The sequence below is a fragment of the Mauremys reevesii genome, linkage group 1 (assembly GCF_016161935.1).
Source record: "Mauremys reevesii isolate NIE-2019 linkage group 1, ASM1616193v1, whole genome shotgun sequence".
NCBI classification, from domain to species: Eukaryota; Metazoa; Chordata; order Testudines; family Geoemydidae; genus Mauremys; species Mauremys reevesii.
The window spans coordinates 31,751,013-31,776,649 of NC_052623.1; the positions used below are offsets into that span (position 1 = coordinate 31,751,013).

General features: G+C 42.7%; 1 long non-coding RNA gene across 1 annotated transcript; it reads left to right on the top strand.

Annotated features, from left to right (window-relative positions):
* The first annotated feature begins 425 nt into the window (after positions 1 to 425).
* On the top strand, positions 426 to 18,637 carry LOC120390707. Its single transcript, XR_005591117.1, has 3 exons — positions 426 to 479; positions 2,718 to 2,750; positions 18,332 to 18,637. It is a non-coding gene; the product is annotated as an uncharacterized LOC120390707 (long non-coding RNA).
* Positions 18,638 to 25,637: the final 7,000 nt, after the last annotated feature.

The window sequence follows — 25,637 nt, forward strand, 5'->3', positions numbered from 1 at the left end:
CTTGTTGAATTCAGACCAATTCTCCAATTTGTCAAGGTCATTTTGAATTCTAAACCTTGTTGAGATGAGTTCCTGTCTGCATCCTGTAAAACTTGCCCATACCGGTATTGCCCTGGCCTCTTCTTTTGTCATTCAGTGTTGAACGCATTCTGAAAGAATATGCATTTCCTCACCTTTTGGGGGCGAGGCCAGACTTTAAGGCACCTGCTCCCCTACATGGTGTAAACTTTGCTTGTGCCAATCAGAAACGAACACAAACAGGTTTTGGGCTCCGTCCCCTATGACACTTCTATGATGTCATAGTTGGTACTTTAGGCCTGCCTGCCATGTGCAGGCAGGGAGAGGAGAAAGAAAAACGAATTCTGTGTATCCTGTGTACACCCGTAACCGAGCCTGATCACCTCGAAGCCTCTCTCTCAGCTCACGTGTTTCAAACAGAGTTTCTATGTTTGCCGGTCGTTATGCGTTGGTTTGTATTTGTAAGTATCAGTTATTACTAAATGCTGCATCTTTGTTTATAAATATTGTTAGTAGATATTTTAGTCATTGTGTATTTTAAGTTTCATTAACTCTATTAGCTAATCATATGTTGCTCCCTTACCCCTTGTAATTATCCCCAATAAAACTTCAAATTGATTAATTTTAGTTGTGTGTGTGTCTGCAGTTTGCATTGTGACCCATACTCTCCTTGCATCCCTTACCAATATAGTCTATTGCCACGTGCAGCCTGGTAAATAACAGGCCTGCATTTTCTTTCGCCCCTGCGTGTACATGGCAATCCACAAACCTGTCCTTCAAAGTGCTTGCTACCCTCCCAGCTTGGCATCCTCTGCAAATTATATAAGCATACTTTCCACTCTATTGTCCAAGTCATTAATGAAAATACTGACTAATACCAGACCCAGGGCTGATCTATGCAGGATCCCATTAGATATGCCCTCCTAGTTTGACAGCAAACCATTGATAACTACTCTTTGAATACACTCTTTCAACCAGTTGTGCATCCACCTTGTAGTAATTTCATGTAGGCCACATTTCCCTTGTTTACTTATGAGAATGTCTTTCCATTCAAGCATTTTGCTCCAAGAAGGGCCAAGCAAGGCTTGTGCTGTGTTTTGATCAGGAACTCCACATACACACAGCAAGGCTAAACATATTAGAATGCCCATAAGTGCCCTATTTCACAATATACACACACCACTGCTCTGTTTTTGTTATACTCAGGAAATGAAAGCAAATCTCTCTCTTATTGAAGCTGCAAAGAGATGCCCACTGGCCATATCATGAGGCATCTTCTATTGCCATCGCCTGCTTCTTTTCATGATATCACACCAGACCAGCTGGAGTTATTTGTACAAGAAGTGGGTATAAAGGTTTTGAGATGTAAGCGCATTCCCTGGAATCTTATCATTTTTTAAGTATTTTTATTTGCTGGAAACTCAGGCTCAAATCCTCAGAGGTATTTAGGCTCCTAACTTTTTGATTTCTGTTGATTTTGATGGAATTTAGGAGCCTAAATACCTTTGTGTATCTAGTTTTATCTTACATGGATCAGATTCAGTCACATCAGTAAGACAGAGGATGTGTGGTCTTCAGATCTGATTTCTCTTTCGTGAGCTCACTTTTTTATTCAAGGTGAGATGATAAATCATTGTATTGCACTCCTTTATGCATTAGCATCCTTTGTCAATTTTCAATAGCAGCTTTGCTGAGAGAGACTGTGGTATTGTTCTGTGATGTTGCTTCAGCAACAAACCTCTTTCTGTCAGGGTTACTGCCATTCATGTATGAAAATCAAAAAGCAGTTCTGTCCTATGTCTCTCACCTCTTTTGCAAGATCTGGGTTGACGTCGTCTGTCTTTTGAACTGCTATACTTTTTTGTTATTGGGTGGTGGATTTGGGGATCTTGTATGTCACAGGCAACATGCACTTGGACTCGTTTCTCAAAGTCCTGTTCTCTCTCTGACAGGGGAACCTTTCCTTCTTTTCCTTTTTTAAGGCAGAGGTTCAGCCAAATAGTTTTATTTAAGAATGGCCAGCAAAGGCTTAATATCTGTTTTGATACTGCATAGGGGAAGAGTTCATTAAGGTTTAAATATGTCCCCAGAAATGATCGTCTTTTCAATATGTACATACTGCATTTGATGCAGCATCTGCCACTACCAGCTTTCTCCCATTGACATTTTAAAGTACCACAGCATAGATGGAAACTTTAGCTCTCTTAGTGTCTGTATAACTCTAAAAGATGGGGTCTGAGTTTCCCTAGTTGTATATTCATCACCAGAAGTCTCCTTGTCACACCTGAAGTATCTCTGTTTGCTGGAAAGTCTGTGATCAATTTGAGTTTGCTTAGACTAGGGACAATCAACTTTTTTATGTGTATTGTAGTAGTTCTGGGAGGCCGAGTTCTGAGCAAGCTTCTGTGGCAGGTGACTTAATGGGGTCTCTGCCTTCAGCAGTTTACAATCTGGAAAGGACAGAGAAAGGATTGCGAGCAGCATATAATATATGAGAAAGCAGTCATGGTGATAAAAGGCATCTTGTCAATTCAGCCATTTATTATAGGAGGAAGATATAATTGAAATCTGTGCATTTTTGTGTGTGTGTGTATTTATATGATATTAACATGAAGTATACCCAACAGGGGAGATTTCTGTAGGGCTCACAAATATTGAGCACTGATTTATTTTATTTTTTGAATTATTTTTTTTCCTAGCATGAGAGCAAGTTGCTGAAAGAGTCTTAGCAGGTAAGCTCTCTTCATGTCTCTTGTGATATTCATTACAATCCAACATATTAGCACATTGCACAGCATGCTTTGCAGTCTTGCTGCTCTGTGTTACATTCTCTTCTGAAGATGTACTGATACAATGAAATGCTGTAGGGAATCTTGCTGAAATAATACTCCATATAGAAAATAATGAATTTTGTTAGCGGTGTTCAAGATCAATCAGGTCTGAGTATACTCTGGAATTGTAGAGCTGCATGATTATTACACCTGCTTGCTGCACGACTAACAACCTTGCCATGGAGCTGAAAATTAAGCTACCAGACACTGTCCTTGGTTTAATTCAGGCAAATGCCTAGCTCTGTGGAGATTACATTCACATCAGATCCATGTTGCTATTTTATTATTGCCTCTTTTTTCTTGCATCTGTAGCCCAATTTATAAGGGGGGAGGGGTATTTAATTTAGTCTACCATGCAGTAGTTTGTGAGAGTTCTGCCTATGACCTGGCTACTGATTGAAGCTGTAAGTAAAATGAGGGCCTTGAGGACTGCATGAGAAACAATCCATTGCGTGTTTTCTTTACTAGTAATGTTATAAACTTTATTAGCAAAACAAACAGGATCACAGACACTGTAATATAGCAAAGGAGACAGAGCCAATACAAGACGTCCATCACTTGCATCATCCTTTGCAGGCAACTATGGAATAGGTGTGAGCCACACAGGGCCGGCCTTAAGCCGATTTGGCCGATTCCCCTGAATCGGGCCCCGCCCCTGACAGGGCCCCGCTCTACAGCGTCTCTCCCGGAAGCAGCAGCTGTTGCTAGGCAACTAGAGACGCTGGCCGGCTGAAGCAGAGGGGGCCCCTGGCTGTACTTGCTGGCTGTACTGCAGGTCAGGAGGCACATGTGCTTTGCAGCCTTCCTTTCCCCTTCCCCTCCCCCACCACTCACCTGGAGGAGACGCCGAGGGAGCTTCTGGTCTGTGGCAGACAGGAATCTCTGCAGTGCACCCTTCCAGCGGTGAGTGTCTGACCCTGCGATTCCCCAAGGGTTGTAATATTGGGCTGGTTTTGTGGTTTACGTGGTGTTGCTGTTTGAGGGTGAGTCTGTGCCTGCCTGTGTCTGTTTCAAAACTAAAGTTGGGATCATGTAACCCAGGAAAAAAGCCTGGAGCCGGTACTTAGTGCTGTGAACTCCAGGTGAGAGAGAGAGGGAGGTTTGGAGGAGGAAATCAAATACATCAAGAGGGGAGAATGCGAAAGGTCTGCAACAGGGCAGACTGAGACTTTTATCTCCCTCCCCCCCCCCCCCCGCAGGAGGGGAAACTGAGGCACTGGTGATCAGATTCCCTCTCCAAATTATTTGCAAAGGAGGAGGACGGGGCTCCTGTCCAAACCAGTTCCCTTCCCATCAACTCTGCTTTCCCTGCTGCAAGACCGCTGTAGGGGATGAATATTTCCATTAAACTATGGCTCCTTCGTTTGCCCTGCAACAATGAAATAGACCGGCTTGGTGGGGGGGGGGGAATAGCTCCCCCCTAAAGCTTTGTGGATATTAAGGTTTTTTTGGGGGGGTGATAATATTCTAGATCAATCAAATGCCCAGCTCAGCTTTCTAGCCATCCAGCAGCTTTAGGGCAGGGAAGGTAGGTGCTCTTGGTGCAGAGTGGTCGCAAAACAGGGGTGAATTTAGCGGGGGTTTGTGGGATCTGCTTGAAATCCCACCCGATGCAGCCACACAGAATCATTGGCAGCGCTGGGAGAGGCCAGGAGTGGAAGCAGGTGCCCTGGGGACATTTGCCCTCAGTCCTGGGCTCTGGGATGGACTAGGCTGGGTGGTGGGTTCAGTCTAGTCTTCCAGCCTGTTGCTCTCATTGGGGTTTGTGGTTTTCATCTGGCTCCACCAAAAAGATCAAACAAGCCAGTAGAAAGCGGGAAGGGGAGTTTGTAAGGGGTTTAAGTGACCCATCAGCGAAAGAGTAAAAACAGAGTTTGACTGGATTTCCCCCCAGCCACCGCTCCTGCAAACACTGGGCAAGGGGCAGCTCCATCCCCCACTGAGGCTATGGTGAGGGCCAACAGGGGAGGAAGGAAGCCACATGGCAGTCCCGTGCCCCCCGCACCCCCCACCCACATCCCCCAAACTCTGTCCCAAAGCCTGCACCCACCCCTCCGCACTCCCTCCCAGAGCCTGCACCCCTCCACCCTTCCTGCACCCCACCCCGGAGCCTGCACCCAGCACCCAAACTCCATCCCACTCAGCCCTGGGCAAAGCTCCTTGGTCTGGCTCCCAGTCCCTCTCCAAGGGTTGCAGCTGTCTGGAGGTGCCTGCCTTCCACACCTTCCTCATTCACACCTCATTCATTCATTCAATAGGGCAATTGATTACAAAGTGGAGAGAAGATCTTATTCTACTTCTAGCAAAAAGACATTTTTCTTTTACCTTAATTACACTACCTTAGGGGCCTGCTATAACATATTACTAAGGTTCAATACAAAGTCATGTAAAAGTTATACAAAAATGCATAATGCAGAGATTTATCTACAATTCCATTGATTGACTGCTGTGTGCAGTAATATAGTGACCCTGGGTCTTTGAATAAGGCTATATACTGTGGGTGGGGTGAGCGTCGGGGGGCAGCGGGTGCGGGTGGGCAAGTGGCAGGTGGGCACAGAGGTGAGCAGTGAGCCAGCAGGGGTTTAGGGGCAGGCATGGGGTTTCTGGCAGGAGGAGAAAGTGAAAGGAGGCGAGTGGTGGGTGGGGACTGACTAGGAGGCAAAGACGCAGCAAGTCAGTGGGGGACTAGGGGGTGAAGAGGAGTGTGATGGTGGGGCCGAGCGGGGAGGGGGTGGGTCCTATTTTACTGCTGTGATCTGGTCACCCTATGTGTGCCAGGTTTCAGAGTAGCAGCCGTGTTAGTCTGTAACAACAAATAGAACAGTAGTAATTGTGGCACCTTAGAGACTAACAAATTTATTTCAGCATGAGCTTTCTTCAGTTGCATAGAATGGAACACTTCTTTTTGCCTATGTGTGTTTCTCCCCCTCCCCTCAAACCTTCCTCTTTGGCCCACAGCTGTTTTGATGGGGTGGCGCTGAGGAAGGAGGGTTTGTTTCTGCGAGCAGCGCTGGTGGGGGGCAGTGTTTCCACGGGGCTGGGCAGTGCTGGGGGGAAGGAGGGGGCATAAAATAAACATTATTGAAGAAAATCAGTTGTACAACTATCAAAACAAATTATTTTCCTAATATGAAAGTGAAAATCTATAATTAATATTCTTTTAGAATGTGGTGACTTCTATCAATATGGGCAAGAGATCAAGAGATATTGGTAGAAAGTACCCAAGTGGGAATAAGAAAAGAGCCATATACAATATTATGTAGTAATATATAATTTTGTTATTATGTATCTAGTCATGGAAAGTAAATAATACATGTAAGAAATGAAAAGTGGGGTTTTTTAAGTTTTTTTTTTTTTTTTAAGTCTCTGCTGGGGGGCCCAAAAACTGTTAAATGGGGGCCCGCACTTCCTAAAGCCGGCCCTGGAGCCACAGAGGGTCACCAGACCAATGCGTTCCAATGCCCTCAGACTGGCGTAACACCAACAGACCCCGGTTGTCAGTGGACAGGATTAAACCTGGGACTTCTGAACCTTAGTGTATGAGTCTCTACTGCATGAGCTATAAGCCACATGGCTCTTAGCCAAGGCTGTAGCAGACTCTAACTGGGATGGGGGCCACTAGAGGGGTACAGGCATGGGTTACACTGGGTCTTAACTTTTATAAAGGGTTATTCTAATGCCCCTTATCTTATGCATATTCAGTGGGGGTTTTAGCCTCTTTTCCTTCTACATAATTCCATATCTCAGTAATATTGAGGTTTCTATCTTCCATAGTTTAACTAATCATTTACATTACACTCGTTAGCATTTATACCAATTAGTTACCATGGTGCACTTGCCGTTAGTACATGTCAGTTTTGGTTAAGCTCAACATTATTTTAAACTCTCCCTAAAATTCTAAAAGTATGCTTTTGTGGTATCTCACTTCACCTTACCTATCTTTTCTTTTACTTTCTTTTACTGTGATAATTATCTTTCTTTTACTGTGATAATTATCTTATGACTTACAGTCAAATTATCAGTTAAATACAAATTACCTAGTAACTGCCTACTTCATTACTACCATACCATTTTATACCTAGGCCTTAGCGCTGCTAAGATAAATGTCATACAGGCTTGAGGCCTATAGGTCTTTGTGTTACAGTCTTAGAATACCTGTGTTTTCCCTATAAATGGTTGTTGCATACATGGTAGTAGCTACACATCTAAATTTAGACATTGGGCTGAAACTGTTTTAAAGCCACAGATAATAGAGTAGAAAGTCTTCTTTCCATTTTGAGTGATGCTAGTGAAATTGTTGGTACTGGAAGAGCTGGCTGATTGCTAAGGCCTTTTAGGGTTCCCCTGACTTTCAGCTATTTTTTGCATTTCCTTTTCTCGCTAATCTTTTCTCACCCCTTTGTCTTTGAGGCAAGTGTGGACAGTTGGCCGTGTGTTTATAATAAAAGTCTTTGGCCAAACTAGTTGCTGAAGACAATCACAGGTCAACATCTGACATCAATGTTCTTAATGTGTCATGTTTTTCATCGAATGAGCTATATCCTCCTAGCTGGGAAGTGACCCCTCCACAAACTGGTCACATCCCTGCTCTTCACTGGTGAATTTATTTATTTATTACCACACGTTAAGATTTTGCATTCTTTCTTTTTTAATTGTGACCGACACCAATCCACCACAGTGACTAAAGAGTCCTTGTGTGGTACTTCTTTATATACTGGAATCCCCTGTGAACTTTCAGCTGTAACTTTGCTAGTCAGATCTGTGGTATTACTGGTTTTTGTTGCATAATCACCACAGTCAAATTCCTGTTGATCAAGTCCACAGACAATTCTGTCTTATGTCCCTAGCCTCTTATACAAGGCCTGATCAGTCACAAGTTGATGTTTTCTGCCTTTCGGACTGCCGTGGTGTGTTGAAGTTAGGTGGTAATTTTGGTATAGTCTCTGTCACAGAGACACACGCACTTGGTTATATTTCTCAAAGTCCTGTTACTCAGCTGATAGATTGTTTAAGTAGATCCCTATGAGGGGCATTGCTAATTTTAGTATCTGTTTGCATATGTGTTACTTTTGTAGGTAATTCACAGGCATACAAGGTGAAATCTTTCGATTCTGGGTGAAAGTTATCAAAGCATTTTCAGCCATTAAGGCCAACAAAAGCTTGAGGTGTATTTATACAGTCCATAAACTGTAAATTATTTGTGTTTGTCTTCTTATTTCTTACATGTAACTGAGAAAATTACCAAAGTTCCACAAGGCTCTATACTGCTGTTTTAAAGGACTACACAATCTTGTTTAGGGTAGAGGGGAAGTGAAGGCAACTAAACAAAATAATATATAACAAATGGAGAAAATGGGAAGTTGGTAATGAATATAAATCAGAAGCTATGAATTGTAGAAAATTGATAAGGGAAGCAAAGGGACATAAAGAGAACTCCATTGCCAGAAGAATTGAGGACAATAAGGTGTTTTAAAGTATATTAGGAGCAAAAATAATACTGTAATGGTGTTAGTCCATTTATAGATGGACATGATAATAATGCAGAAAATGCAGAAGTGTTCAATAAATATATCGGTTCTGCATTCAGTGGAAAACAGATGATGTAACCTCATCATATGATGATAACACTCTTTCCATTCCACTAGTGTTTTAGGAGGATATTAAACAGCAGCTAATAAAGTTAGACATTTTTAAATCAGGAGGCCCAGATAACTTGCATCTAAGAGTTTTAAAAGAGCTGGCTGAGGAACTCACTGGATCACATATGTTGATTTTCACTAAGGTCTTGGAACACTGGGAACATTCCAGAAGATGGGAAGAAAGCTAATATTGTGCTAATATTTTAAAAAGATAAATGGGGTCACCTGGATAATTATAGACCTGTCAGTTTGACATTGATCCCAAGCAAGATATTGGAGTGACTGATATGGGACTTGATTAATAAAGAATAAAAGGAGGGTAATATAATTAATACCAATCAACATGGGTTTATAGGAAATAGATCCTGTCAGACTAACTAGATATCTTTTATTGACGAGATTACAAATTTGATTGATTAAGGTAATAGTCTTGATTGTAATAAACTTAGACTTCTGTAAGACATTTGACTTGGTATTTGCACAATATTTTGATTAAAAAACTAGAATGATATAAAATTAATATGGCACACATTAAATGAATTAAAACCTGCCTAACTGTTAGGTCTCAAAATGTAATTGTAAATGGAGAATCAACACAGGTGTGTTTCTAGTGGGCTCCCACAGAGATCTGTTCTTGTCCTTACAGTATTTAATGTTTTTATCAGTGACCTGGAAGAAAACATAAAATCATCACTGATAAAGTTTGCAGATGACTCAAAAGTTGGAGGGCTCGTAAATAATGAAGAGGACAGGCCACTGACACAGAGCAATCTACATTACTTGGTGCAAGCAAACAATATATGGCTTAGTATGGTTAATTGCAAATGTATACATCTAGAAACAAAGAATGTACTCCACCCTTACAGGATGGAGCACTCTATCTTGAAAAGCAGTGACTCTAAAAAAGCTTTGGGGGGTTTTGGTCAATAATCAGTTGAACATGAGCTCCCAGTGTGACACTGTGGCCAAAAGAACTAACGTGATCCTTGTATATATAAACCGGGCAATCTCAAGTAGGAGTAAAGAGGTCATTTTACCTCTATATTTGGCACTGTTGCGACCACTGCTGGAATATTGTGTCCAGTTCAAGAAGGATGTTGAGAAATTGGAGAGGATTCAGAGAAGAACCATGAGAATGAATAAAGTATTAGAAAACATGCTTTACAGTGATAGACTCAAGGAACTCAATCTATTTAGTTTAACAAAGAGAAGGTTAAGGGATTACTGAATTACAATCTAAATAAGTACATAGGAACAAGTATCAGAGGGGTAGCCGTGTTAGTCTGGATCTGTAAAAGCAGCAAAGAGTCCTGTGGCACCTTATAGACTAACAGACATATTGGAGCATGAGCTTTCGTGGGTGAACTTTGCATCCGACGAAGTGGATATTCAACCACGAAAGCTCATGCTCCAATATGTCTGTTAGTCTGTAAGGTGCCACAGGACTCTTTGCTGTTTTTACATAGGAACACATATTTGATAATGGGCTTTTCAATCTATCAAAGAAAGGTGGTCATCAGCTGCAACTATACCTCAATACAAGGATGATGTCTGCCAGGGGGGAAAAGTCATAATATGGCCAATCCATGCTCTATAGGTTTTTCCACATATGTGACAGGTGGTTGCTTGGCGACAACACAACTGCTGGCCAGAATGCAGTACACCTTTCTTCCTCCTCTGCTGTTTCTCAGCCTCTTAAGCAAGATGATTCTCTTCAAAACGGGCTGAGGCTTGATGTCTGATGTGACACCATTGCAGTCTATTGCCAACCAGCTCTTCCCAGTTCGTGAGGTCAATGCCTCCCTTCTTAAGATATACTTTCAGGGTGCCCTTGTAGTGTTTTCTCTGTCCACTGCAAGTTATCTTACCATGTTGAGAAGATGAGAAAAGGGGACTTGGTTTAGAAGATGAGTATCAGCTGTCCTCATACAATGGCCAGCCCAGTGTGTGAAGTTGGTGTTTCATAATCTTTGCCTCAACACTGTTGATGTTAACTGCAGAGAGAACACTGGCATTGGTATGATGGTCTACCCATCCGATGTAGAGAATCTTCCTAAGGCAGCACTGTTGGTACCACTCCAGACACTTAAAATGACTTTGGTATGTCACCCATGTTTCACACCCATAAAGAAGTGTGGAAGTACAGAAAGAATTGACAGGGATTTGTAGGGGATCTTAATGCATGACAGTCTCTGTTAGCAAGAGTCAGGCTAGTTGTAACCCTAATAACGCGAGATTTGTAGAAGCAAGGATTGTGTGAGGCAAGTGGAAAAGAACTGTGTGAGAAGTTGTTGTGACCTTGCACTGATAAAATATGTAGACTGGCGTCTTTTTAGAAGTGAGAAAAACAAGATATCAGGATGACCTATGTATAAAAAAAATGCAGCTGTTGCTTATTATTGTCTGTAACAAAAGTATAAATGCTGGCTGTAATTGTTTACCTGTTGAGAGACCTGTCTAGAAAGGGGAGACCCTATGTCCTAGTGCACTCTCTCCCTGTTGTAGCTGCTAAACAGAATAAAGTATCTGACTCTGCTGCACCCAGACAAAAAAGCGAGAACTGAGTTTTTCTCCGACAGAAGAGTGGGGATGACTACTGCATTGTAGACCAGGATCTTAGTTTCCATCTGCAGATCTCTGTCAATAAAGACACAACAAAGCAGCTTTCCAAAGAATATGCTGGCAGAATGGATTCTATGTTCAATCTCCGCATCAAGATTGTCTGTCTGAGAGAGGTCGCTATGAAAGTGAGGGAAATGATCAACATTTTTAATGGGATCATCACTGATGACAATTAGTAGGAGAAGGGGAGCAACTTGTGCTGGGACAGGCTGGTGGGGCATCTGAATCTTACCAATGTTGAGGGAAAGTTCCAGGCTATGATAGGAGCCTGAGAAAAAATATAGGGTGGATTGCAAGTCAGCCTTGGTGTGTGTGAGGACAGCACAGTCATCAGCATACTGAAGGTTGGTCATAACAGTCCTTAGTTTTAGAATGAAGATGCCTGAAGTTGAAGAGCTGGCTGTCCATGTAATAATCAATTTCTAGAACAAGGGTGGTCACAAATAAGAATCAAGATCACGGGCAAGATAGAGGGGGAAAAAGTGTTGGGGCAATAACACAGCCTTGCTTGACACCAGTATGGATGGTGAAAGGGTCCATCTCCAAACCATTACAGAGGATGATGGTGGTCATCCCATCATGAAGTAGCCTGAGAACATGAATGAATTTCAATGGACAACCGAACCTAGACAGCACCTTCCATAATATGTCATGATTGATGGAATCAAAGGCCTTAGTTAGGTCATTAAATGCCATAAACAAGAGCTGGTGTTGTTCTTTACACTTCTCTTGGATCAGTCGTGAAACAAAAATCATATTAGTGGTGCCCCGAGATGGTCTGAAACCACATTGGGATTCTGGAAGGATGTCCTCAGGATGAGGAAGGAGACAGTTCAAAAGGAAGTGAGCAAGGATCTTCACAGCAATGAAGAGAAGGGCAATGCCTCAGTAATTCCCACACATTGACTTGTCCCCTTTCTTAAAAATGGTCACAATATTGGCATTCTTTAGGTTGGGTAGAATTTCCTCATTAACCGAAATTCTAACAAGAAGTTGATGAGGTTTTTACATGAGTGCTATTCCACCAGCTTTGAAGACCTCCAAGGGGATGCCATCTGGGCCTGGCACCTTGTTGTTTCTAGCTGAGTTATGGCTTGGTAAACTTCCTCAGAAGATGGGGGCAGGTCAGCAAGAGGTTCTATTACTGGGTGCTGCGGAATGGACTAGATGGTGGCAGCTGAGACACCAGATTTGCAGTGCAATAAAGTCTCAAAATGCTCCTTCCAATGTTGGTTGAGGGCTACATTGTCATTAAGAAGGGTGGAGCTGTTCTGGGATTCCAGAAGAGTTGTGCTGTTTGAACTTGGCCCATAGATGGCTTTTATTGCTTGAAAAAAACTTCTTGTGTTATGCTGATGAGTGAAGCTCTGGATCTCCATGGCCTTTGCTTGCCACCACTGATTCTTGATGTCATGCAGCTTCCTTTGAACTACAGCTTTAAGCGGATGATAAGTTTATTGTTTTTGCTGGTTAGAGTTCATTTTGCCAAGTGCAAAATGGGCTTCTCCTCTGATGAATAAGTGCTAGGATTTCCTTCTTGTTCTCATCAAACCAATCCTGATGGCAGTGAGTGGAGTATCCAATCAATTCAGCACATGCCTTATGAATAATGGTCTGGAACTCCTCCCAATAGTTTGGATGTCATTGATGTTGTCAGGTAGGTCAGAATGCTTGTCAATGAGGCATGGCTAAAGTGTCTCACGACTAGCACGATTTTGAAGTGCCTTGATGTTAAATCTCTTCTGCATTCCTTTCGGTAGTTTATGGTATTGTGGTGCAAGCTGCATGTTCATGATTGATCTGCCTATATGATGGACTGTCCAGCAGTCATCTGTACCTCTCATGACTCGTGTAATATGGACATCAGTACAATCACTAGCTCTGACGTTGACATACTCAAGAAGATGCCAGTGTTCGGAATGTGGGTGTTTCCAAATGGTCTTATATTTGTCCCTCTGTCTAAAGATAGTATTTGTGATAAGCAAATCATGCTCCACACATTTGCTGAGGATATTCTGTTAGAGCAAGGTGTTACATGACCCAATGGCTGGAAGTTGAAGCCAGGGCCAGCTCCAGGCACCAGCATTCCAAGCTGGTGCTTGGGGCGGCATTCTGCAAGGGGTGGCAGTCCCTGTTGTTTTGCCCGCAAGCAGCGCACCTAATTGCCGCCGCAGGTGGCGGGGGCAGTCCATGCGCCATTAGGGCGGCAGGCATGTTTCCGCGGTGAGAGCAATTCGGCAGCAGCTTCTGTGTTTAGCTGTCCGGGGTGGCTTCAGCTAAACTTAGAAGCTGCTGCCGAATTGCCGCCGCCATGGAAACGCGCCTGCCGCCCTAAGGGCACACGGACTGCCCCCGTCGTCCGTGGTGGCAATTCGGTGCGCTGTTTGGGGCGGTGAAAACTCTAGAGCCAGCCCTGGTTGAAGCTAGACAAATTTAGACTGGAAATAAGGAGTAAATTTTTAAGAGTGAGAGTAACTAACCAGTGAAACAATTTACCATGGATGGTGGTGGAGACTCCATCCCTGACCATTTTTACATCAAGATTGGATGTTTTTCTAAAAGATATGTGCTAGGAAATATTTTGGGGAAGTTCTATGGCCTATATTACACAGGAGGAGAGACTAGATGATCACAATTGTCCATTCTGGTCTTGGAATCTATGAACTGTGGTTAAATTGCACTTTGTATCTCTCATTATGGACCCCAACAGTGAGCATCAAAGGTTTGTTTCAACTTCTTGTCATTATTTTTTGCTTCTACAATTAACAGACGCTTTTCCTGGATCTCATCAGAGGCATCTTTCATTGAGTAACTCTTACTGGGAATTCTTGGTCTCTATTCTCCAGTTATATGAAGCTCCTGCTTAGTACAGCTGCCAGGGAAGGAGGAGGAAAGGTGGCCTTTCCTCCTCTTGGGGTCAGCTAGTGCAATCCAATCTTGGGGTCAGCTAGTGCAAGTTAGAACAGCCATAAGACTTCTTTAACTTATGCTTCTTTGGAAAAGTCTGCCACCTATCCTCTGGCCAGACCTCCTCCCACACAAGGCCCCATCCCTGAGCTAACTAGGAATGCCCCCTGCATGCTGGATTTCCCTCAGACAGTGGAGTCCTCATATGCACCTTTAAGGATCTATTGTCTCACTGAAACCTCACACCATCTTAAGTGTTGTAATCTTCCAGTCCAACTTGTGTTTGTGCAATTTAACTTTTCCAGGGCTATTGCTGGGAAAGTGGCTCCAATTGTGTTAGTTTTTTTTCTCGTGTTCTCTTTATAATGTTTGCAGTATCACAGTTCAGTTCCTGTGAAGCTTGTGTTTTTAATGGCTGCTCTGAAGATGTTCCTCAGTTGCTATAGCCTGGCTCTTCAGCTGCATGTTCCTCTTGCTGGGTTCTTTCTTTCACTCTATACATGTTTTCTCTTTGCTCAGCTTTTGTTGTGGCCGGGATAGATGGCTTCATTTTTTTTCTTCTGCACTGAGAGGTATTTCTTGCCCTCTGCTTTTCCATGCTTCTTGTTTTTCTGTCCCTTAGCTGAGTCTCTGCTGCACGTTCTCTGGTGCTCCAGCCATGCTTTCTCTCCTTCACACATGTCCTTCCACTGTGAAGTATTCTGTGAGTGAGGTTCTGTGAGTATTCTGTGAGTGCCCACATCCCCAGCTTTCATCACCCACAATCTGAGCTGAGCCAGTTACCCTTTTGCGTTGCAAGGGGTGCGTTTCTGGCCCCTATTCCACCCCTCGCTGTTCCTTTCACAGTTGCTCAAAGCTCCCTCAGGTAGCTGCTGGGAGAACACCAAGCAAACACTGCTTTTGCTTGCACAGCTCCAGTTCAGGAAAGAACTGAAGCACCTGGTTAGAGTCCATTCCCATTCAGGACAGCAAATCACAGATGTACTTCAAGTCAAGCATGTGCTGAAGTGCTGTCCTGAATAGGGATGGTTTCCTGAACTGGGGCCACGATGAGTCTCTTTCCTGTTGCCTACATCAAGACTTGTGCCCCATCTCCCTACATCTTTCACTCATTCTGCCTATGGGGAAGGACATGAAGATGCCCCACTTGCAGACAGCAGCTCCTCCCAACTCCTCACCCAGTGCTTGTGGGTGGGGATTGACAAGCTCTCCATGGCTGGGGGCAGTGAAGATCGCGGATGCCACCAGCTCCCCTCCCCACTGCACAGGCTGTACCCACCCTTGCTTCCCTTCTCCACTGCCTTGGGGAAGGGAGTAATATTTCCATGTGCCATCTGGGCTCTTTCCATGTGCCTCTCCACTTCCCCACAGCCTGAGGGCCAGGAGCTATGAGGAAATATTCCCACTCCCTTTCCTAAGTCTAGCCCCCTCTACTGTGGAGTAGGGGAAGACAGGATCCCAGGGACCCTCCTGAAGAGCCAGCAGCACTGCAGGTGTTTGGCTGAAAGGTGGAATGGAGAGCTCTGAGATTTATACTAATGGGGTTGTGAGAAAGGCACATTAGCCAACAATGCTCCCCACTCTGACTGGGGAGAGAGTGATCCTTGTGAACTTCCTCTCCACAGCCCATGCAATTCTTCAGGGGGTCAGAGCTCCTCCTTCTCCTCTCCCTGTGCTTTCACTGCCCTTCAAGGCAGATTTTTTTTTCTTCTCGCTCTTTGCCGCAAGCAGTGAATGAGCGTTTCTTGGTTACAGATGGAGACGCAGTCCCATCAGACACCACAGAAAACAGTGCCAGGTCCTGTTTCCAAATTAACTGCTCCTTTTTTTCTCACCAAGTATTTTATGAAGAAACCAAGTCCGTGTAATTTGTAGTCTGAGCCCTTGTTTGAGCTAATGACCCCATTAGTACGCTCCATGTGAATATAACACTCTGAGGGGTAGAATATATCAAGTAGCACATGTTGTTTTTGCACACAAGCCATTCCCCCCCGCCTCAGTCTCTCCTGCAGGGGACCAAGGGTGAAGGGAGGGAGCACCTCTTTGGGACCGTGTGGTGCTACAGAAGTAGGACCTGCTATTAACATTATAAGCCTGCTAACTACAAATACCATTGAAGCTCGTCAGGTAATTTGGGCAATTCTTGCATGACATTAAACATATGTTGCAAGCACAAAGTATAGAGGGAAGGAGAGGTCAAAAGTCCTCCTGCTTTTACTGACCAAGTAGCCTCCATAGTGTCCTGCTACCACTTCCACCTTCACATTCCATTGAGCGCTTCTTGCTGTTAAACGGGAACCAGGGTGATGAAGGATAAGGGGAGAAATAGGACAGGCCCTTAAGAGAATGGAGGAGTTGCTGCTGCTGCCTTGTCAGGTCATCATGATTCTTAATTTTTGTAACACAGGTGCTGTCTGGTTTGGCAGCCAGTCAGTCCAGTCACATGTGTCCCATGGGCAGTGTTCCCCAGACATCCGAAAGCTGAGTCTCTCCTCCAGGAAAATGAAACCGGTCGCAACCTGCCATGGTTACAGGCATATCCAAAATGAACAGTCACTCAGCACTCATCTACACTAGAAAAGAAGTTGAGCTCAAGTCAGGGTGGGTTAACTAATATCTTTACCACAATGTTTTTCCTGGTGTAGACACAGGGTGACACATTTGATCCCGACTGAGTGAATCAAGATTTATCCTACGTACACTAAGAAAATGGTTGTGGTTAAGTTGAAGTTAGTTAACATACCCCAAGCTAACACTGACCTCGTGTCATAAATATAAAGGGAAGGGTAACAACCTTCCTGTATACAGTACTATAAAATCTCTCCTGGCCAGAGGCACAAAATCCTTTTACCTGTAAAGGGTTAAGAAACTCAGGTAACCTAGCTGGCACCTGACCAAAAGGACCAATAAGGGGACAAGATACTTTCAAATCTGTGGGGGGGGCGGGAAGGAGGGAGGCTTTGTTTTGTGTGTTCTGTGTCTGTCTGTTCTGGGTGCTTGCTGGAGACAGATCAAGAGAGCTAGCAATCCAACTCTATTAGAATTAGTAAGTACTAGCAAGGGAATGCATTAGCTTACTTTTATGTTGGCTTGTGATTTTCTCTGTGCTGAGAGGGAGGTGTATTCCTGGTTTTCTTTTTGTAACTTTAAAGTTTTGCCCAAAGGGAAAGCCTCTGTGTTTTGAATCTGATTGCCCTGTGAGATTATCTTCCATTCTAATTTTACAGAGGTGCTTCTTTTACCGTTTTTCTTTCTAATAAAGTTCTGGGTTTTTTTAGAATCTGTTTTTTTTTAGTGTCCTAAAAAACCCCAAGGTTGGTTTGTGCTCATTTTGTTTATTCTCAAGCCTCCCCATGGAATGGAGTGTAGGGCTTTGGGGGATATTAGGGGGGAGTAGGAACTCCAAGTGGTCCTTTCCCTGAGTTTTGTCTAATCACTTGGTGGTGGCAATGTTTACCTAATCCAAGGTACAAGGGAGAATTTTTAACCTAAGCCAGTAGAGCTTTTAATCAGGGAGTTTCTAATCTAAGCCAGTAGAAATAAGCTTAGGGGGTCTTTCATGTGGGTCCCCACATCTGTACCCTAGAGTTCAGAGTGGGGAGGGAACCCTGACACCTTGCTTCAACTCCTTTTCTATGGTAAACAAGCTCTCAAAGTAGACTGTATAGAGCTTCATAACATGATGCTTCTCCTTTCTTACATGTTGTGATAATCAGCGAAATAGCTAATTATATAGACACCTAAAGTAGCATTATTAGCACCCATTGAGATGAATGGGGCAGTTCAAACTCAGAGCTATTTTTTTAGACTCTCTTCAAACTCAGGCAGACATTACTGCATCAGTACATTCAGGGCACATTTTCAAGGTTTTCCTCACAATGTTTGCAGCTTGAGACTAACTTCCTTTCAAAATGAAAGCTGGGACTGAAGAAACAGATGTTTGGCCAAGACTCTTTGACTGGTCCTTTGCAATAGCCAAAAGGGGTGCATCACACATTTTAGGAAACATGGCCTTAGAGAGTAAAGTGACAAGGGAATCTTAGTGTCCCACTGAAGTACTGGTGACTGACAAAATGCTGGAGCACCTTGCTGCCAGGTATAATAGGTCCTAGTTTGAGAGTAGCTGCATCTTGGACCTTTTCTGCACCAATAAAACCAGATAATCCTCAGAACAGTTTATTATATGTAGACATTGCCATGTGAATTCAGGGTACTGTTTGAGGGGAAAGTGATCAGTTTTCTCTCGTTTGCTACTTGTTTGGAGTTATATCTGTCCATGGCTGTGATTCCCTCATGATCTGTGCTCTCCAGCAGGTCTGGCTGTGCCTTGGCTGATAGTGCTTCATGAAGAGAGGAGTTATGGAGACTGGAAGTTGGCAGCCTCACTACTCGTGGCTAGCTTCCCATCCCAATGCTCAGTGTAAGAGTTCTCTGAGGTGTGAAGGCTGCTTCCCAGACACAGAGCTGCCACCTCCCCTCCTCTACCTGCAGCTGAGTGAGTGATTAATAGTGTATTTGTGTGTGGATGCAGATTGTTGGTGGACTTTATGTTAAGACTGTGTCTGAGACACCAGGTTTGGAATAAAAACTGAGGGCATTGTTGTGACATCCCTTCCCATATTGTTGCTTCTCTGTGCAGGGTTTGTTTTGGAGTTTATTTATTTATATAATGTTGCTATGTTTGTGTTGGAGCAGGCCAGGTCAAAGAAACACAACTTGTACCTGGAGTGGAAGGGGATTGATCTGTGATGGTCCTTAGTTCCTGGAGGAGACTTGGACCAGCCCCTGAGAAAGTTCTCTGTTACACAGATGAGCTTTAGCCTTATTGCAGACAGTTCCATTGTGCCAAAGGAGTGAAGTTGTTGAGCATGGTCTTCATCCTGGTACCATGCCTCCAGGAGCACAAATGGGAGTGTGGTTGTTGTGCCTCTCTTTCACAGTGTACAACGAGCAGTCCCAACTGCATGGGACTCGCTATCTGTCTGGTGTGCTCCAGAGAATGAAGACTACAGTCACAGCCTCTCTTTCTCCGGGAAGGCCATCATTGACAACAGTGCTAGCTAAGTGCTGTGGTCCTTGAGTTCTGGGGAGAACAAGGATTGCATTGTGCCTGGTTCCTGCACAAATGTTCTTTATGCCTTCCCTATCCTATCTTTTGTGCCCAGACAGAACTGGGCACAACTGAGCCCTAAATGTTTGGATATTCAATTCTGAAATAAAAATTCCCAGGTCCTGTACAAAAGGCACATTTATCTAAGTCTCTGGACCTTGGATAGTCATTTCCTCCAGTGCAATACAATTGTAATACGTTATCATGTCAGAGGGCATTTTATACCCCCTCTGCACTCATTCTGCATATCTATGTTGTGTTACTCTTGCTTTTTATAGAGTAATGAGTTGCATTAATAATGTATTCTTTCATTTATTTATTTATATTTGTAAACTCATTTAAAAAAAGACAACCCATCCTTAGCTGTAGGCAATTCTTGATGTATATTACAAATAGACCACTCCTGTAACTATTCCAGTCTCTACCCTTTTGATCAATAATTAACATACATTGTAAACAGGCAGCCAAAAACACATTTAAGATCTCTGTGTTCTCCTAGCAGAGTCTCCCCGATCCTTAACAGGTATGGAAAATATTATGTAACTTACTCTGAAGGTCATAACATAACATTAGAATGCAGTGACTGTAATTCATTAATCTTACCAAGTATGATGATACAGTCTAAATAAGCAACTTTCATTCTGGTGGCAGACCTATTTTACAAACTATGGGGCTGCAAAGTCTTAAGCAGGTATGTAACTTTATACATGCAAGTAGTCCCATTGCATGTTTTTGCAGGACTGGGGCATATATATAGAGATAGAGATATACAGCAATTAGAGATAGATAGATATAGATATGGGGCACATACATATATAAAATCAACCTCTTCACTTACGGATGAAGTGCAACCACCTTTTGAGTCAAATAAGCATATCAGTGAATAAATCCAGCTAGATTCTGTTTTTTAACCAATCAGACCCTATCAAACTAAATTGTAGTGAATTAAAATAATAAATACTGAACAACCCTTAACAGAGGAAAAGATACAAAATTCTTTGGTTCTGATATGGAGCTCAGGTATGTATCATTTTTACACCAATGTAACTCCGTTGACTTCAGGGGAGTTACTCCTGATTTGCACTGTGTGAGAGCAGATTCAGACCCTTTGTCATGCCACTTACCAATGTAAGATACCGAATTCTGTACACCTAACCATACATGGTAAGGCTACTGTTTTGCAGAGTGACACCATAATTTATAGGAGTGGTATGTGTGTTATTTCTCAGCGTCACTAGAACTTTCAGATGAAATTCCATCTATGCACAGTTATGGAGCACATTGCCATTTATAAAATAGTAACAAAGAACAATTTATTTTGCTCCTTGATCCCATTTATTACTTTGTCTCATTCTCCTTCCCTGCTCACCTTTCACCAGCCTCTTCCCTTGCCGATGATATGCCTCTTGCTCTTGGAAATGAGCCATTATTAATGCACTGTGCTGGCTTGCCAAAAAGAAAAATGGTGATTTTTTTTTAAATGCTCCAGGGTTGAGACCTTCTATATCAAGCAGAGTTGACATTTTACAGCTACATTGTAAATGTATCAAAATAATGGGTTATTAAAGAGCATCTGCTGATGAATCTGTGATAGCCAAATAGCAGGCACTACTATAAACCCCTTTTTAGGGAAGTTCACAGAAAAGCTGTGTTTAAACAATCTTGAGGTTATGAAGTTTGGAGCTGTGACTCATCCTGTTGGGAAGCGTTATGTAATTTATTATATGTAAATATCACGTACAGATTTGGGGTCTTTGCTGCTGTTCTTGCTTTTCCTCTTCTTTGTTGTGCTAAAGCATTGTAGGATGCATTCTGCCTAAAATCACCTATTTATCAGAGATATCTGCATTACGAGTCCTTTACTCTCTTGTATTGTCGAAAATTATGGCACCTTCAGTCATTTCTGTTGAGTGCTTTTAGGTGCAATCTGTTGTACAATACCTTGGGTTCCATAGAATGGTGAGGGACTGATTTTTCAGCCAAACATTTGGTTGGGGTGAGAACGATGAGATGTGTTATGTAGTAGAATAGTCCCCCGAGGTGGAATGGTGGAAGTGGCAGTGTGGACTGGAGGCATGAGCTCAGCATTGAAAGGTTCCACGTTTTAATCCTGACTTACTATGTTGAGTGGTCTTGGACCAGTCATATCACCTTGCAGTATCAGCTGCCCCATCTGTAAAATAGGGGTGATCAGACCTTGCCACTGTTATATTAATTTAGCTGGACTAAATGGGCCCAAAGAGTCAGAGATATTAACATGACCCAGTCACCGTCCAACATTAAATGGGGTTAAATAAGGTCTGAGGTTTGGTATCTGAGCCCTCAGCCTGCTCACTACCATGGCAAACACACTATTAGACATCTTTAAAACTTTTTATTAAAGATAAAGAAAAGAAGGAAAAACAGTTTCAAGCATTTGAACTGTAAAGTATTAAATAAGACTTTCATTTCAACAACATCCCTTGGTTCCTTTGCTTTTAGCTGGAGAGAGATTTTAGATGGAGAAACCTTCATGCTTGACAGTCTCTTAGATGGTGTTAAAGATGGTAATACCTGATGAGCTGGAGCTGCTGTTGTTGTTGAAGTCCTATCCCGTTTCATCCCAGGTGGCGTTTGGGATTCCGCTGGAGCTTGTAGAGGTTGTGATGTCATCTAGGTCCTTCTTGCTGGCCAGTCTGGTCAGGTCAGCTCTCAGGATCAGGATGGGAGAGGCCCAGGGTACAAGGAGCTGGTGGGTGTGACAGCCATGATGGTGAAGCTCACCCCAGTAGCCCATTTGTCCCCCCACCACTTTCTTTACAGTCCCACAAAGGTAGTGTGGGTGGAATAGCCCATCCTTTCATTATTTTGTCCACCAATTAGGCCTAATATCACCGATTTCTAGTTCCACACTTTTCTTGTTTACCAGCCATGATCTTAACATCATCTAGGGACCGACCCCCCACTGCCCCACTGTGCCCCAATTACCCTTGCCCCTTGATCCATGGACTGCCCTGCTGTGCCCCAGTTAGAGGAAAATGAAAAGAAAAGAAATCCTAGTGGACTGATGGGGCTATAAATTGAGCTACAAATGTCCACAGTGCTTTACAAACCTAGATTAAAAGATGTGCTCTGCTCCAAAGAGATTATTTTGAGGCAGAGCAGTTTATTATAAACATTAAATATCTGGGTTATTGAGCTTATGTTCAAAATAATAATAAAAATATGCCTTTGTTCTAATGATCTCAAAGCACTGACACAATTAATTAAGATAACATTAAAAACAATTTCAAGGATTAACTCTGGTTAGTATCCATTGATTTTTTATTTAGCATTAGAACATTTGAAAGCATGTGAATGCAATGAATTAAGAATATATCTTTTACTCATTTATTTTTAAATTGTTATTTGAAAGGCAAAAGAACTGTTCATTACATTAATGAATATAAAAAATCCAACATTTTCAACAAAATGATAAAGAAAGCAGCCGCAGTATTACATCCAGACCAGGTGATAAATGCTGTTCATATGCAGTAGAGATATTGGGCTGGATTCACCTCTTACTTTGATGTAAATCAGGAGTAACTGCAGTGAAGTCAGTAGAATTACACTGGCATGAACTTGGTATCTAGTAAGATTTAGGCTCTGATACTGCAAGTCACATAAGAAGTCCCCTTGAAGTCAATGGGAGCTTAAGTAAGGTGCTTAGTTAAGCATGTACATAGCTGTTTGTGGCACTCTGGTTGTAAGCTGCTTGGTGTATGGACTGTCTCTTAACTCTGTGTTTGCACAGTGCCTAGCACAATGGGACCCTAATCTTGGGCTATTTTAATACAGACAAATTCTACTAATGAGAGGATAATCAGGGTCATTATTCTTATTTTGAGGTCTGTTAGCCGTGGGAATGTTTACATGTTCTAGGCTTAGGTAACATTAACCACTAATATAAAACTAACCACACACGGGCTTCAGAATGATTGGTATGATTTTATTCTCAAATGTTGACCTCAGACATTGGATTTGTGACAGATAAACAATCTTGAGAAAAATTATACCTCTGGCTTGATACTTCATTTCCTGGCACCTTGTGTTGTCATTACATCAGTGCAAAGAGAGTGTCAAATGTTACCAGAGCAGAATGCCACTGTTTTACACCCATTTCACACTCACCTACGGCTCCCAGATACAGCAGGACACTTAAGCAGGTGTCTAACTTTTAGCACTCATTGTCTTCAATAGTACAACCCAGGTGCTGAAAATTAGGCATGCATTTAAGTGCCCTGCTTAATCTAGGCCCCTTATGTTTGAAAATACGCTAATGTAGAGTATTTTCTTAAATGTTTCTTAAGGAAACATCAGAATGATCTAAAAAAGTCAATACTGCTTAAACTAAAAGTTCAACTAACCGTGGTCCAGTAAAGACAGTGAAATTACATTCATGACTATTATATGGTCATAATGAGAAACAATAATTCTAGATGTAATGAGGAGCAATGACTATGGTTTGCGGTTGCACTCCTACCATTATTCTGGAGAACAGAAAAAATGAGCCAATAACTGAATGATCACAAGGTAAGAGTCACAGTTAATCTTGCTCATCATTAGCTCCTGTAGTGCATCATCAGACCTAGGTAAAGACATTACATGAACTTTTACTGAGTATCCACTGAGAAATACGTTATTTAGTTTTTTCTGCTATCGCAACCATTTCTACTAAGAGACTAAAAGGAACAAAAGCGAGTGAGAAACATATCTGTTTGCCAAGAACAAGCTGCTAGTTCCATACTCCCTCTTCACTTTGGTATGTATCTGTAAGAATAGTTAATTAGCAAGACATGAAAGGAAATAACTCTTCAGCCTCTGTGGATCATGAATTATAATTGGCAGGATGGACACTAATTCAATCTTATTTTTGCCACAAATAGTGAATAGGGGAAATCACATGCACTTTTTGTAAGGGATTTTGCTCAACATCATTTTGGGGTCTAAATGCTATTAGAGCTGGGATAGTTGAGAGTCATGTGGACAGCCAGAGGGAATGGGTTTGTCATCTAAGTATCAGGTTTTAATCCAACTACTGTGATTTAATAAAATAAACCAAATGGAGGTAGAGCCTATATTTATTTTCCAGTTTGTAAATTATGCCCATCATCACCTTAGGTGCATTTACAGTTTTGTTTTGTTTCAAACCCATGTTAAAACATAAAGAGCTGGCCATGACACAGCTGCTAAGAGGGAGATTCAGGAGGTGTTGTGCCTGCAGCTGGCAAAACCTGTTGGCAGGCGAGTGCACATGCTTCTCACCACTTTGCCCTTAGAGGACCTCAGCTATGCTCGGTCCTTTGTAGGGGTGCATGTTATAAAGAGGCTCTTTGCACCAGTCTGCCCACCCAAAGCACTCAAGAATAGTGCAGGGGACAGCACTAATGAGCCTTGAGTGAATAGACAGGGAACATGCCCTGGAAGTTAACTCAGTTTCTGGCAGACCTGTGGGGACATTTCAGAGTTGAGAACTCCCTGCCTCCAGCTCCCAGCTGGGCAATGTAAATCACCTGCTGATTTCAGCTGTCAGGATTGGAGAGAGCGGTAGCCTCTAAGGTTGGGCCAGGACCCAAACTACATAGGGCTTTATAGATCAAAACCAGCACCTTCTGTTGCAACGGGGGAACACTAAACTGGGAAGCCAATGCTTTCTGTGTAACACAGCTAGCATTATGTTCTGTGGAAGAAGACCCATTAAGATACAGGCAGGCACTGGCTGAAGTTTCTGAGTGGTTTCATATGCAGTACTTTGTGAGAATCTGTCCTGGCAGTGACAGAACTAGAGAGGGGTCTGGAATGGACAGAAATGGCTGCCACCTGATTGCCAAGCACAGATTGGAAAAAATTGTCTTGGCTGCTGCTGCTTCTCATCCCAGGAGCATGTGAGGCTGTAGCAGGACCGCCAGACTGTGAGCTCTGTTAGCAAAGGGCAAGCATCAGTGCTTAATTTGTAATGAAAATGGTGCCAGGCTCAAGCAATTACGTTCTGGAGCTCAAGCAATACTTTTTACTTTCATAACAGGGCCCTACCAAATTCATGCTCCGTTTTGGTCAATTTCATGTGTGACTGGGGTCCTAATGAGGGCCAGCTATGGTCACTCAATTACAGTGAACTGCAAAGAATGGGGCAGCAAAACCCCCAAAAGTTGGTGGATATTCCAATACTTATATTTACCAAGCAGCATAAAACAGCTTTATTACCTTACTGGTTATTCAGAAGTCCAAACACAGTTTCCTGAAAGTGATCCAGCCTCAGGCCTCCATTCAGGTACCCACCTCAAATATGATAATTTCTATAAATCTTATTTCATTGTATAAAAGAAAAAAGGATCAGACACATTACCTCACAGGTTATTGACTATTCCAGATCTTACCCAAATACATGCTACAGCCAATTCTTATTAACTAAACTAAAATTTATTAAAAAAGAGAGTATGGTTAAAAGATCAACATACATACAGACATGAATTCAATCCATTGACGTTCGGA